Genomic DNA, 12,172 nt, shown 5'->3' with positions numbered 1-12,172 from the left:
GTATTTTAACCTTAACCCTAACCTAACCCTAACCTTAACCCTAACCTTAACCCTAGCCTTAACCCTAACCTAACCCTAACCCTAACCTTAACCCTAACCTTAACCCTAACCTAACCCTAACCCTAACCTAACCCTAACCCTAACCTTAACCCTAACCTTAAACCTAACCCTAACCCTAACCTTAACCATAACCCTAACCCTAACCTTAACCCTAACCCTAACCTTAACCCTAACCTAACCCTAACCCTAACCTAACCCTAACCTTAACCCTAACCTTAACCCTAACTTTATTAACCCTAACCTTAACCCTAACCTAACAATACCCTAACCTTAAACCTAACCCTAACCTTAAATTAAGCACTTTTTTTAACGGTTTGACTTCGTGGCTGTGGTAACTAGTGACAAACCCTAGACAAGACACTGAGACAGCAACAGAAGAATAGGAGGTGGAGAGAGACACCAGACAAGACACAGACAGCAACAGAAGAATAGGAGGTGGAGAGAGACACCAGACAAGACACAGACAGCAACAGAAGAATAGATGATTGAGAGAGACACCAGACTAGACACTGAGACAGCAACAGAAGATTAGATGATGGAGAGAGACACCAGATCAGTCACTGAGACAGCAACAGAAGAATAGGAGGTGGAGAGAGACACCAGACCAGACACTGAGACAGAAACAGAAGAATATGGGGTGGAGAGACACACCAGATCAGACTCAGACAGCAACAGACAAGACACAGAGAGCAACAGACCAGACAAGGACAGCAACAGAAGAATAGGAGGTGGAGAGAGACACCAGACCAGACACTGAGACAGCAACAGAAGAATAGATGATGGAGAGAGACACCAGACTAGACACTGAGACAGCAACAGAAGATTAGATGATGGAGAGAGACACCAGATCAGTCACTGAGACAGCAACAGAAGAATAGGAGGTGGAGAGAGACACCAGACCAGACACTGAGACAGCAACAGTAGAAAATGGGGTGGAGAGACACACCAGATCAGACTCAGACAGCAACAGACAAGACACAGAGAGCAACAGACAAGACACTGAGACAGCAACAGAAGATTAGATGATGGAGAGAGACACCAGATCAGTCACTGAGACAGCAACAGAAGAATAGGAGGTGGAGAGAGACACCAGACCAGATACTGAGACAGCAACAGAAGAATAGATTCTAGAACAATACTCTCACTATTCTAGAACAATACTGTCCCTATTCTAGAACAATAATCTCACTATTCTAGAACAATACTGTCCCTATTCTAGAACAATACTGTCCCTATTCTAGAACAATACTGTCCCTATTCTAGAACAATACTGTCACTATTCTAGAACAATACTGTCACTATTCTAGAACAATACTGTCCCTATTCTAGAACAATACTGTCCCTAATCTAGAACAATACTGTCCCTATTCTAGAACAATACTGTCCCTATTCTAGAACAATACTGTCACTATTCTAAAACAATACTGTCACTATTCTAGAACAATACTGTCCCTATTCTAGAATAATACTGTCACTATTCTAAAACAATAATCTCACTATTCTAGAACAATACTGTCCCTATTCTAGAACAATACTGTCCCTATTCTAGAACAATACTGTCCCTATTCTAGAACAATACTGTCACTATTCTAGAACAATACTGTCACTATTCTAGAACAATACTGTCACTATTCTAGAACAATACTGTCCCTATTCTAGAACAATACTGTCCCTATTCTAGAACAATACTGTCCCTATTCTAGAACAATACTGTCCCTATTCTAGAACAATACTGTCACTATTCTAAAACAATACTGTCACTATTCTAGAACAATACTGTCCCTATTCTAGAATAATACTGTCACTATTCTAAAACAATACTGTCACTATTCTAGAACAATGCTCTCACTATTCTAGAACAATACTGTCCCTATTCTAGAACAATAATCTCACTATTCTAGAACAATACTGTCCCTATTCTAGAACAATACTGTCCCTATTCTAGAACAATACTGTCACTATTCTAGAACAATACTGTCACTATTCTAGAACAATACTGTCCCTATTCTAGAACAATACTGTCCCTATTCTAAAACAATACTGTCACTATTCTAGAACAATACTGTCCCTATTCTAGAATAATACTGTCACTATTCTAAAACAATACTGTCACTATTCTAGAACAATACTCTCACTATTCTAGAACAATACTGTCCCTATTCTAGAACAATAATCTCACTAGTCTAGAACAATACTGTCCCTATTCTAGAACAATACTGTCACTATTCTAGAACAATACTGTCACTATTCTAGAACAATACTGTCACTATTCTAGAACAATACTGTCCATATTCTAGAACAATACTGTCCCTATTCTAGAACAATAATCTCACTATTCTAGAAAAATACTGTCACTATTCTAGAACAATACTGTCCCTATTCTAGAACAATACTGTCACTATTCTAAAACAATACTGTCACTATTCTAGCACAATACTGTCCCTATTCTAGAATAATACTGTCACTATTCTAAAACAATACTGTCACTATTCTAGAACAATACTCTCACTATTCTAGAACAATACTGTCCCTATTCTAGAACAATAATCTCACTATTCTAGAACAATACTGTCCCTATTCTAGAACAATAATCTCACTATTCTAGAACAATTTTCTAGAAAAATACTGTCCCTATTCTAGAACAGCACTCTCTCTATTCTAGAACAACCTGTCACTATTCTAGAGCAATACTGTCTCTATTCTAGAAAATAAAAGGAGAATAGAAGATGATGGTTCCCAGTGTCATTCTCATTCTTGTCATCAACGGTGATCATCGATGATATCACTGTGACATCACTGAATCTCATATGACCTTGAGAAGCTATCTGTCACAGTTAACACACTAAATACAGTTTGATTCCAATTTACAGCCTTTCTTCATTCCCCGTCGAATGCATCTGTTTATGTGTGTGTGCATGCGGAAATAAGGCCACTTTTATTCACCCTCTCCTCGTTCTCTGGCCTGTCAAGACCACAGATTCAATTTGTAGGCCTCCCAGCAGAGAGAGAGGTGGGGAGAGAGAGAGAGCGAGAGAGAGCGAGAGAGAGAGAAAGAGAGAAAGAGAGAGAGAGAGAGAGAGAGAGAGAGAGAGAGAGAGAGAGAGAGAGAGAGAGAGAGAGAGAGAGAGAGAGAGAGAGAGAGAGAGAGAGAAAGAGAGAGAAAGAGAGAGAAAGAGAGAGAGAGAGAGAGAGAGAGAGAGAGAGAGAGAGAAAGGGAGATGGAGGTGGTAATGTCTGTTGATTGAGCCTCCTAGAGTCAGAGATGGGGGATGCCAGGCCGTGTGTGTTAGGGGTTGAATGAGTCTCCATGATGGTGCCGGGTTGAATGAGTCTCCATGATGGTGCCACGTTGAATGAGTCTCCATGATGGTGCCACGTTGAAAGTCACTCAGCTCTTCAGTAAGGCCATTCTACTGCCAATATTTGTCGATGGAGATTGTTTGTCTATGGAGATTGCATGGTTGTGTTTTCGATTTTATACACCTCTCAGCAACGGGTGTGGCTGAAATAGCCGAATCCACTAATTTGAAGGGGTGTCCACATACTTTGTATATATAGTGTATGTAATGTAGTGTATGCCCGGTGGGCAAGTTAGTCCCCCCCCAGATTACAGCCAACACAACCATACAAAGACAGTTGTTGAAAGACGTCCCTATTGGTCCCTGTTATGCCATGGACAGTTTGTGGACAAAACGACCCAACCCACTAGTTGTAATATAGGGCAGTGAGTCTTACTTTAGGTTAAAGGTCAGGGATGTCCTCTTGTTGTCTTGGGGCTCTGGAGTGGAGTAACCTGCGGAAATAAGAGAGGAAGATTATTTGAGTATTCTCCTCCGCCACCCTCCATCATCCGCTCCTGTCATCTTTCTCTTCATCCATCTCCTGAGTGGGTATCCCTCGTTCTCTCATCCCTCGTTCTCTCATCTCATCTGGCTCTCTCTCTGTATTGATCTCCTGAGAGGGTATCCCTCGTTCTCTCATCCCTCGTTCTCTCATCTCATCTGGCTCTCTCTCTGTATTGATCTCCTGAGAGGGTATCCCTCGTTCTCTCATCTCTCTCTCTGTATTGATCTCCTGAGAGGGTATCCCTCGTTCTCTCATCTCTCTCTCTGTATTGATCTCCTGAGAGGGTATCCCTCGTTCTCTCATCTCTCTCTCTGTATTGATCTCCTGAGTGGGCATCCCTCGTTCTCTCATCTCTCTCTCTGTATTGATCTCCTGACTGGGCATCACTCATCAATATCATCACACACACACACACACACACACACACACACACACACACACACACACACACACACACACACACACACACACACCACACACACACACACACACACACACACACACACACACACACACACACACACACACACACACACACACACACACACACACACACACACACACACACACGGACACACAAGACACACATACATAATGGCATGCATCATGACCCAGGATGCATCAACAAACATCCTCATTAATGTGCCATTCCACTAATGTGCCACAGTAAATCACTGTAGCTGTGTGTTTAACCCCCAGACAGACTCCATTATGGTCCCAGTCCCAGAGGCCTTTCAACAGCACACATCACCATCATGTTCTGATGTTCACTTCTCTACAGGCTCTGTATATTAATTAGAACTGGAGCTCTGTGTGTGTGTGTGTGTGTGTGTGTGTGTGTGTGTGTGTGTGTGTGTGTGTGTGTGTGTGTGTGTGTGTGTGTGTGTGTGTGTGTGTGTGTGTGTGTGTGTGTGTGTGTGTGTGTGTGTGTGTGTGTGTGTGTGTGTGTGTGTGTGCGTTAGTTAGTTAGTTAGTTAGTTAGTTAGTTAGTTAGTTAGATAGTTAGTTAGCGCTGGTACTAATAACTGTTAGCACCATAGTGTTAATCCCCCCCTGGTCAAATTAACACCACCACTATAGAAGGAATAGGGAGAGAGAGATGGAGAGAGAGAGAAGGAGGAGGAGGTTTAGGGGACATGGAGAGAGAGAAGGAGAGAGGGAAGGAGAGAGGGAGGAGGTTTAGGGGACATCGAGAGAGAGAGAAGGGGGTGTAGGGGATATGGAGAGAGAGAAGGAGAGGAGGAGGTGTAGGGGACATGGAGAGAGAAGGAGAGAGAGAGGAGGTTTAGGGGATATGGAGAGAGAGAAGGAGAGAGAGAGAAGGTTTAGGGGATATGGAGAGAGAGAAGGAGAGAGAGAGGAGGTTTAGGGGACATGGAGAGAGAGAAGGAGAGTGGGAGGAGATTTAGGGGACATGGAGAGAGAGAAGGAGAGAGAAAGGAGGTTTATGGGATATGGAGAGAGAGAGGGAGAGAGGGGGAGGTTTAGGGGACATAGAGAGAGAGAAGGAGAGAGATATGAGGTTTAGGGGACATGGAGAGAGAGAAGGAGAAAGGGAGGAGGTTTATGGGATATGGAGAGAGAGAGGGAGAGAGGGGGAGGTTTAGGGGACATGGAGAGAGAGAAGGAGAGAGATATGAGGTTTAGGGGACATGGAGAGAGAGAAGGAGAAAGGGAGGAGGTTTAGGGGACATGGAGAGAGAGAAGGAGAGAGGGAGGAGGTTTAGGGGACATGGAGAGAGAGAAGGAGAGAGGGAGGAGGTTTAGGGGACATTGAGAGAGAGAAGGAGAGAGAGAAGGAGAGAGGGAGGTTTAGGGGACATTGAGAGAGAGAAGGAGAGAGAGAGGAGGTTTAGGGGACATGGAGAGAGAGAAGGAGAGAGGGAGGAGGTTTAGGGGACATTGAGAGAGAGAAGGAGAGAGGGAGGAGGTTTAGGGGACATGGAGAGAGAGAAGGAGAGAGAGAGGAGGTTTAAGGGACATGGAGAGAGGGAAGGAGAGAGGGAGGAGGTTTAGGGGACATGGAGAGAGAGAAGGAGAGAGGGAGGAGGTTTAGGGGACATGGAGAGAGGGAGGAGGTTTAGGGGACATGGAGAGAGGGAAGGAGAGAGGGAGGAGGTTTAGGGGACATGGAGAGAGAGAAGGAGAGAGAGAGGAGGTTTAAGGGACATGGAGAGAGGGAAGGAGAGAGGGAGGAGGTTTAGGGGACATGGAGAGAGGGAAGGAGAGAGGGAGGAGGTTTAGGGGACATGGAGAGAGAGAAGGAGAGAGAGAGGAGGTTTAAGGGACATGGAGAGAGAGAATGAGAGAGAAACATCATCTACAAGGCAGTGAGTTAGAGGACCTGCTGTCTGTACTCGTTACAGCTAACACTCACACTTAGAAGGGAAACTCAAGGCGAGGTTTAAATAGTTGATTTATTAATGTATTCATGTATTTATATATTTATGTATTCATTATAAATACACACTGGTGTTGAATTACAGTGTCCATGTATATACTGTCTGTACAACATACTACAACTTACTTTTATTTCCCCCCTTCAAGTACTGCTAAACACATCAAACTACAGCACCTAGGCTGAGTCCCAAACAGCACCATAATCCCTTCATAGTGCACTATCTCTGACCAGAGCTTATAGGTTTGTAGTGCACTATTTTTAACCAGAACCTATAGGTTAGTAGTGCACTTTATAGGTAATAGAGTGTGGTTTGGACACAGTCTTAATCCTCCCAAATCCAGTAAATACCAGAACAGAGAGGCAGTCTGTGTCTGAGATGGAACCCATAGCTGTCTGGTCTATAGTAGTGCACTATATAGGGAATAGGGCTCTGGTCTATAGTAGTGTACTATATAGGGAATAGGGCTCTGGTCTATAGTAGTGCACTATATAGGGAATAGGGTGCTGTTTGGGTAGTAAATCCCAGTCTGAACTCTCATGTGTCTGTGTGAAGATAGATAATGCTGTGAAATTGACTGGTTAGGAAGCAGACGCTCACACAAACACACCAAAATACCTGTAAAACACACACACGCGTACAAACGCACACACCACACACACACACACACGCACAAACACCACAGAACACACACAACACACAGACGCACACACACCACACACAGATAATGGCGTGACGGTGTGTAACGTTGTGTAATTGGGTGGAAAAGGAGAAGATTAGCATTCCTCACTCTGAGCTCAGATAGCCTGAAGCAGACACATCACACTCTCTCTCTCTCTCTCTCTCTCTCTGTCTCTCCCTCTGCCTCAGTCTAACTCTGTCTCTCTGTCTCTCTCTGTCTCTCCCTCTGTCTCTCAGTCTCTCTCTGTCTCTCCCTCTGCCTCTCAGTCTCTCTCTGTCTCTCCCTCTGCCTCTCTGTCTCTCTCTGTCTCTCCCTCTGCCTCTCTGTCTCTCTCTGTCTCTCCCTCTGCCTCTCAGTCTCTCTCTGTCTCTCCCTCTGCCTCTCAGTCTCTCTCTGTCTCTCTCTCTGCCTCTCAGTCTCTCTCTGTCTCTCCCTCTGCCTCTCAGTCTCTCTCTGTCTCTCCCTCTGCCTCTCTCGTCTCTCTGTCTCTCCCTCTGCCTCTCAGTCTCTCTCTGTCTCTCCCTCTGCCTCTCAGTCTCTCTCTGTCTCTCCCTCTGCCTCTCAGTCTCTCTCCTCTGCCTCTCAGTCTCTCTCTGTCTCTCCCTCTGCCTCTCAGTCTCTCTCTGTCTCTCCCTCTGCCTCTCAGTCTCTCTCTGCCTCTGCCTCTCAGTCTCTCTCTGTCTCTCCCTGTCTCTCTCTCTGCCTCTCAGTCTCTCTCTGTCTCTCCCTCTGCCTCTCAGTCTCTCTCTGTCTCTCTGCTTCTCCCTCTGCCTCTCAGTCTCTCTCTGTCTCTCCCTCTGCCTCTCTCTGTCTCTCTGTCTCTCCCTCTGCCTCTCAGTCTCTCTCTGTCTCTCCCTCTGCCTCTCAGTCTCTCTCTGTCTCTCCCTCTGCCTCTCAGTCTCTCTCTGCTCTCTCCCTCTGCCTCTGCCGTCTCTCTCTGTCTCTCCCTCTGCCTCTCAGTCTCTCTCTGTCTCTCCCTCTGCCTCTCAGTCTCTCTCTGTCTCTCCCTCTGCCTCTCTCTGTCTCTCTGTCTCTCCCTCTGCCTCTCAGTCTCTCTCTGTCTCTCCCTCTGCCTCTCAGTCTCTCTCTGTCTCTCCCTCTGCCTCTCAGTCTCTCTCTGTCTCTCCCTCTGCCTCTCAGTCTCTCTCTGTCTCTCCCTCTGCCTCTCAGTCTCTCTCTGTCTCTCCCTCTGCCTCTCAGTCTCTCTCTGTCTCTCCCTCTGCCTCTCAGTCTCTCTCTGTCTCTCCCTCTGCCTCTCAGTCTCTCTCTGTCTCTCCCTCTGCCTCTCAGTCTCTCTCTGTCTCTCCCTCTGCCTCTCTCTGTCTCTCTGTCTCTCCCTCTGCCTCTCAGTCTCTCTCTGTCTCTCCCTCTGCCTCTCAGTCTCTCTCTGTCTCTCTCTCTGTCTCTCCCTCTGCCTCTCAGTCTCTCTCTGTCTCTCCCTCTGCCTCTCAGTCTCTCTCTGTCTCTCCCTCTGCCTCTCAGTCTCTCTCTGTCTCTCCCTCTGCCTCTCAGTCTCTCTCTGTCTCTCCCTCTGCCTCTCAGTCTCTCTCTGCCTCTCAGTCTAACTCTGCCTCTCTCTCTGCCTCTCCCTCTGCCTCTCAGTCTCTCTCTGTCTCTCCCTCTGCCTCTCAGTCTCTCTCTGTCTCTCCCTCTGCCTCTCAGTCTCTCTCTGTCTCTCCCTCTGCCTCTCAGTCTCTCTCTGTCTCTCCCTCTGCCTCTGCCGTCTCTCTCTGTCTCTCCCTCTGCCTCTCAGTCTCTCTCTGTCTCTCCCTCTGCCTCTCAGTCTCTCTCTGTCTCTCCCTCTGCCTCTCAGTCTCTCTCTGTCTCTCCCTCTGCCTCTCAGTCTCTCTCTGTCTCTCCCTCTGCCTCTCTCTGTCTCTCTGTCTCTCCCTCTGCCTCTCAGTCTCTCTCTGTCTCTCCCTCTGCCTCTCAGTCTCTCTCTGTCTCTCCCTCTGCCTCTCAGTCTCTCTCTGTCTCTCCCTCTGCCTCTCAGTCTCTCTCTGTCTCTCCCTCTGCCTCTCAGTCTCTCTCTGTCTCTCCCTCTGCCTCTCAGTCTCTCTCTGTCTCTCCCTCTGCCTCTCAGTCTCTCTGTCTCTCCCTCTGCCTCTCAGTCTCTCTCTGTCTCTCCCTCTGCCTCTCAGTCTCTCTCTGTCTCTCTCTCTGTCTCTCCCTCTGCCTCTCAGTCTCTCTCTGTCTCTCCCTCTGCCTCTCAGTCTCTCTCTGTCTCTCCCTCTGCCTCTCAGTCTCTCTCTGTCTCTCCCTCTGCCTCTCAGTCTCTCTCTGTCTCTCCCTCTGCCTCTCAGTCTCTCTCTGTCTCTCCCTCTGCCTCTCTCTGTCTCTCTGTCTCTCCCTCTGCCTCTCAGTCTCTCTCTGTCTCTCCCTCTGCCTCTCAGTCTCTCTCTGTCTCTCCCTCTGCCTCTCAGTCTCTCTCTGTCTCTCCCTCTGCCTCTCAGTCTCTCTCTGTCTCTCCCTCTGCCTCTCAGTCTCTCTCTGTCTCTCCCTCTGCCTCTCAGTCTCTCTCTGTCTCTCCCTCTGCCTCTCAGTCTCTCTCTGTCTCTCCCTCTGCCTCTCAGTCTCTCTCTGTCTCTCCCTCTGCCTCTCAGTCTCTCTCTGTCTCTCCCTCTGCCTCTCAGTCTCTCTCTGTCTCTCCCTCTGTCTCTCCCTCTGCCTCTCAGTCTCTCTCTGTCTCTCCCTCTGCCTCTCAGTCTCTCTCTGTCTCTCCCTCTGCCTCTCAGTCTCTCTCTGTCTCTCCCTCTGCCTCTCAGTCTCTGTCTCTCCCTCTGCCTCTCAGTCTCTCTCTGTCTCTCCCTCTGCCTCTCAGTCTCTCTCTGTCTCTCCCTCTGCCTCTCAGTCTCTCTCTGTCTCTCCCTCTGCCTCTCAGTCTCTCTCTGTCTCTCCCTCTGCCTCTCAGTCTCTCTCTGTCTCTCCCTCTGCCTCTCAGTCTCTCTCTGTCTCTCCCTCTGCCTCTCAGTCTCTCTCTGTCTCTCCCTCTGCCTCTCAGTCTCTCTCTGTCTCTCCCTCTGCCTCTCAGTCTCTCTCTGTCTCTCCCTCTGCCTCTCAGTCTCTCTCTGTCTCTCCCTCTGCCTCTCAGTCTCTCTCTGTCTCTCCCTCTGCCTCTCAGTCTCTCTCTGTCTCTCCCTCTGCCTCTCAGTCTCTCTCTGTCTCTCCCTCTGCCTCTCAGTCTCTCTCTGTCTCTCCCTCTGCCTCTCAGTCTCGCTCTCCCTCTGCCTCTCAGTCTCTCTGTCTCTCCCTCTGCCTCTCAGTCTCTCTCTGTCTCTCCCTCTGCCTCTCAGTCTCTCTCTGTCTCTCCCTCTGCCTCTCAGTCTCTCTCTGTCTCTCCCTCTGCCTCTCAGTCTCTCTCTGTCTCTCCCTCTGCCTCTCAGTCTCTCTCTGTCTCTCCCTCTGCCTCTCAGTCTCTCTCTGTCTCTCCCTCTGCCTCTCAGTCTCTCTCTGTCTCTCCCTCTGCCTCTCAGTCTCTCTCTGTCTCTCCCTCTGCCTCTCAGTCTCTCTCTGTCTCTCCCTCTGCCTCTCAGTCTCTCTCTGTCTCTCCCTCTGCCTCTCAGTCTCTCTCTGTCTCTCCCTCTGCCTCTCAGTCTCTCTCTGTCTCTCCCTCTGCCTCTCAGTCTCTCTCTGTCTCTCCCTCTGCCTCTCAGTCTCTCTCTGTCTCTCCCTCTGCCTCTCAGTCTCTCTCTGTCTCTCCCTCTGCCTCTCAGTCTCTCTCTGTCTCTCCCTCTGCCTCTCAGTCTCTCTCTGTCTCTCCCTCTGCCTCTCAGTCTCTCTCTGTCTCTCCCTCTGCCTCTCAGTCTCTCTCTGTCTCTCCCTCTGCCTCTCAGTCTCTCTCTGTCTCTCCCTCTGCCTCTCAGTCTCTCTCTGTCTCTCCCTCTGCCTCTCAGTCTCTCTCTGTCTCTCCCTCTGCCTCTCAGTCTCTCTCTGTCTCTCCCTCTGCCTCTCAGTCTCTCTCTGTCTCTCCCTCTGCCTCTCAGTCTCTCTCTGTCTCTCCCTCTGCCTCTCATCGTCTCTCTGTCTCTCCCTCTGCCTCTCAGTCTCTCTGTCTCTCCCTCTGCCTCTCAGTCTCTCTCTGTCTCTCCCTCTGCCTCTCAGTCTCTCTGTCTCTCCCTCTGCCTCTCAGTCTCTCTCTGTCTCTCCCTCTGCCTCTCAGTCTCTCTCTGTCTCTCCCTCTGCCTCTCAGTCTCTCTCTGTCTCTCCCTCTGCCTCTCAGTCTCTCTCTGTCTCTCCCTCTGCCTCTCAGTCTCTCTCTGTCTCTCCCTCTGCCTCTCAGTCTCTCTCTGTCTCTCCCTCTGCCTCTCAGTCTCTCTCTGTCTCTCCCTCTGCCTCTCAGTCTCTCTCTGTCTCTCCCTCTGCCTCTCAGTCTCTCTCTGTCTCTCCCTCTGCCTCTCAGTCTAACTCTGTCTCTCCCTCTGCCTCTCAGTCTAACTCTGTCTCTCCCTCTGCCTCTCAGTCTAACTCTGTCTCTCCCTCTGCCTCTCAGTCTCTCTCTGTCTCTCCCTCTGCCTCTCAGTCTCTCTCTGTCTCTCCCTCTGCCTCTCAGTCTCTCTCTGCTCTCTCTCCTCTGTCTCTCCCTCTGCCTCTCAGTCTCTCTCTGTCTCTCCCTCTGCCTCTCAGTCTCTCTCTGTCTCTCCCTCTGCCTCTCAGTCTCTCTCTGTCTCTCCCTCTGCCTCTCAGTCTCTCTCTGTCTCTCCCTCTGCCTCTCAGTCTCTCTCTGTCTCTCCCTCTGCCTCTCAGTCTCTCTCTGTCTCTCCCTCTGCCTCTCAGTCTCTCTCTGTCTCTCCCTCTGCCTCTCAGTCTCTCTCTGTCTCTCCCTCTGCCTCTCAGTCTCTCTCTGTCTCTCCCTCTGCCTCTCAGTCTCTCTCTGTCTCTCCCTCTGCCTCTCAGTCTCTCTCTGTCTCTCCCTCTGCCTCTCAGTCTCTCTCTGTCTCTCCCTCTGCCTCTCAGTCTCTCTCTGTCTCTCCCTCTGCCTCTCAGTCTCTCTCTGTCTCTCCCTCTGCCTCTCAGTCTCTCTCTGTCTCTCCCTCTGCCTCTCAGTCTCTCTCTGTCTCTCCCTCTGCCTCTCAGTCTCTCTCTGTCTCTCCCTCTGCCTCTCAGTCTCACTCTGTCTCTCCCTCTGCCTCTCAGTCTCTCTGCTCTCTCGCCTCTCAGTCTCTCTGTCTCTCCCTCTGCCTCTCAG

General features: G+C 49.0%; 1 protein-coding gene across 1 annotated transcript in view; it reads right to left on the bottom strand.

The window, feature by feature from the left end:
* Positions 1-12,172, bottom strand: part of LOC129835474 (protein ELFN1-like) — a 244,765-nt gene that overhangs the window by 65,952 nt on the left and 166,641 nt on the right. Inside the window, exon 2 of the mRNA XM_055901114.1 lies at positions 3,796-3,853. The gene's annotated coding sequence lies outside the window, so the exon portion shown is untranslated. The remainder of the gene's footprint in view (positions 1-3,795; positions 3,854-12,172) is intronic.

Source organism: Salvelinus fontinalis, chromosome 3, assembly GCF_029448725.1.
Source record: "Salvelinus fontinalis isolate EN_2023a chromosome 3, ASM2944872v1, whole genome shotgun sequence".
Taxonomy (NCBI): Eukaryota; Metazoa; Chordata; class Actinopteri; order Salmoniformes; family Salmonidae; genus Salvelinus; species Salvelinus fontinalis.
The sequence above is the reverse complement of the archived record's forward strand: the minus strand, read 5'-3'. Positions and strand labels throughout refer to the sequence as shown.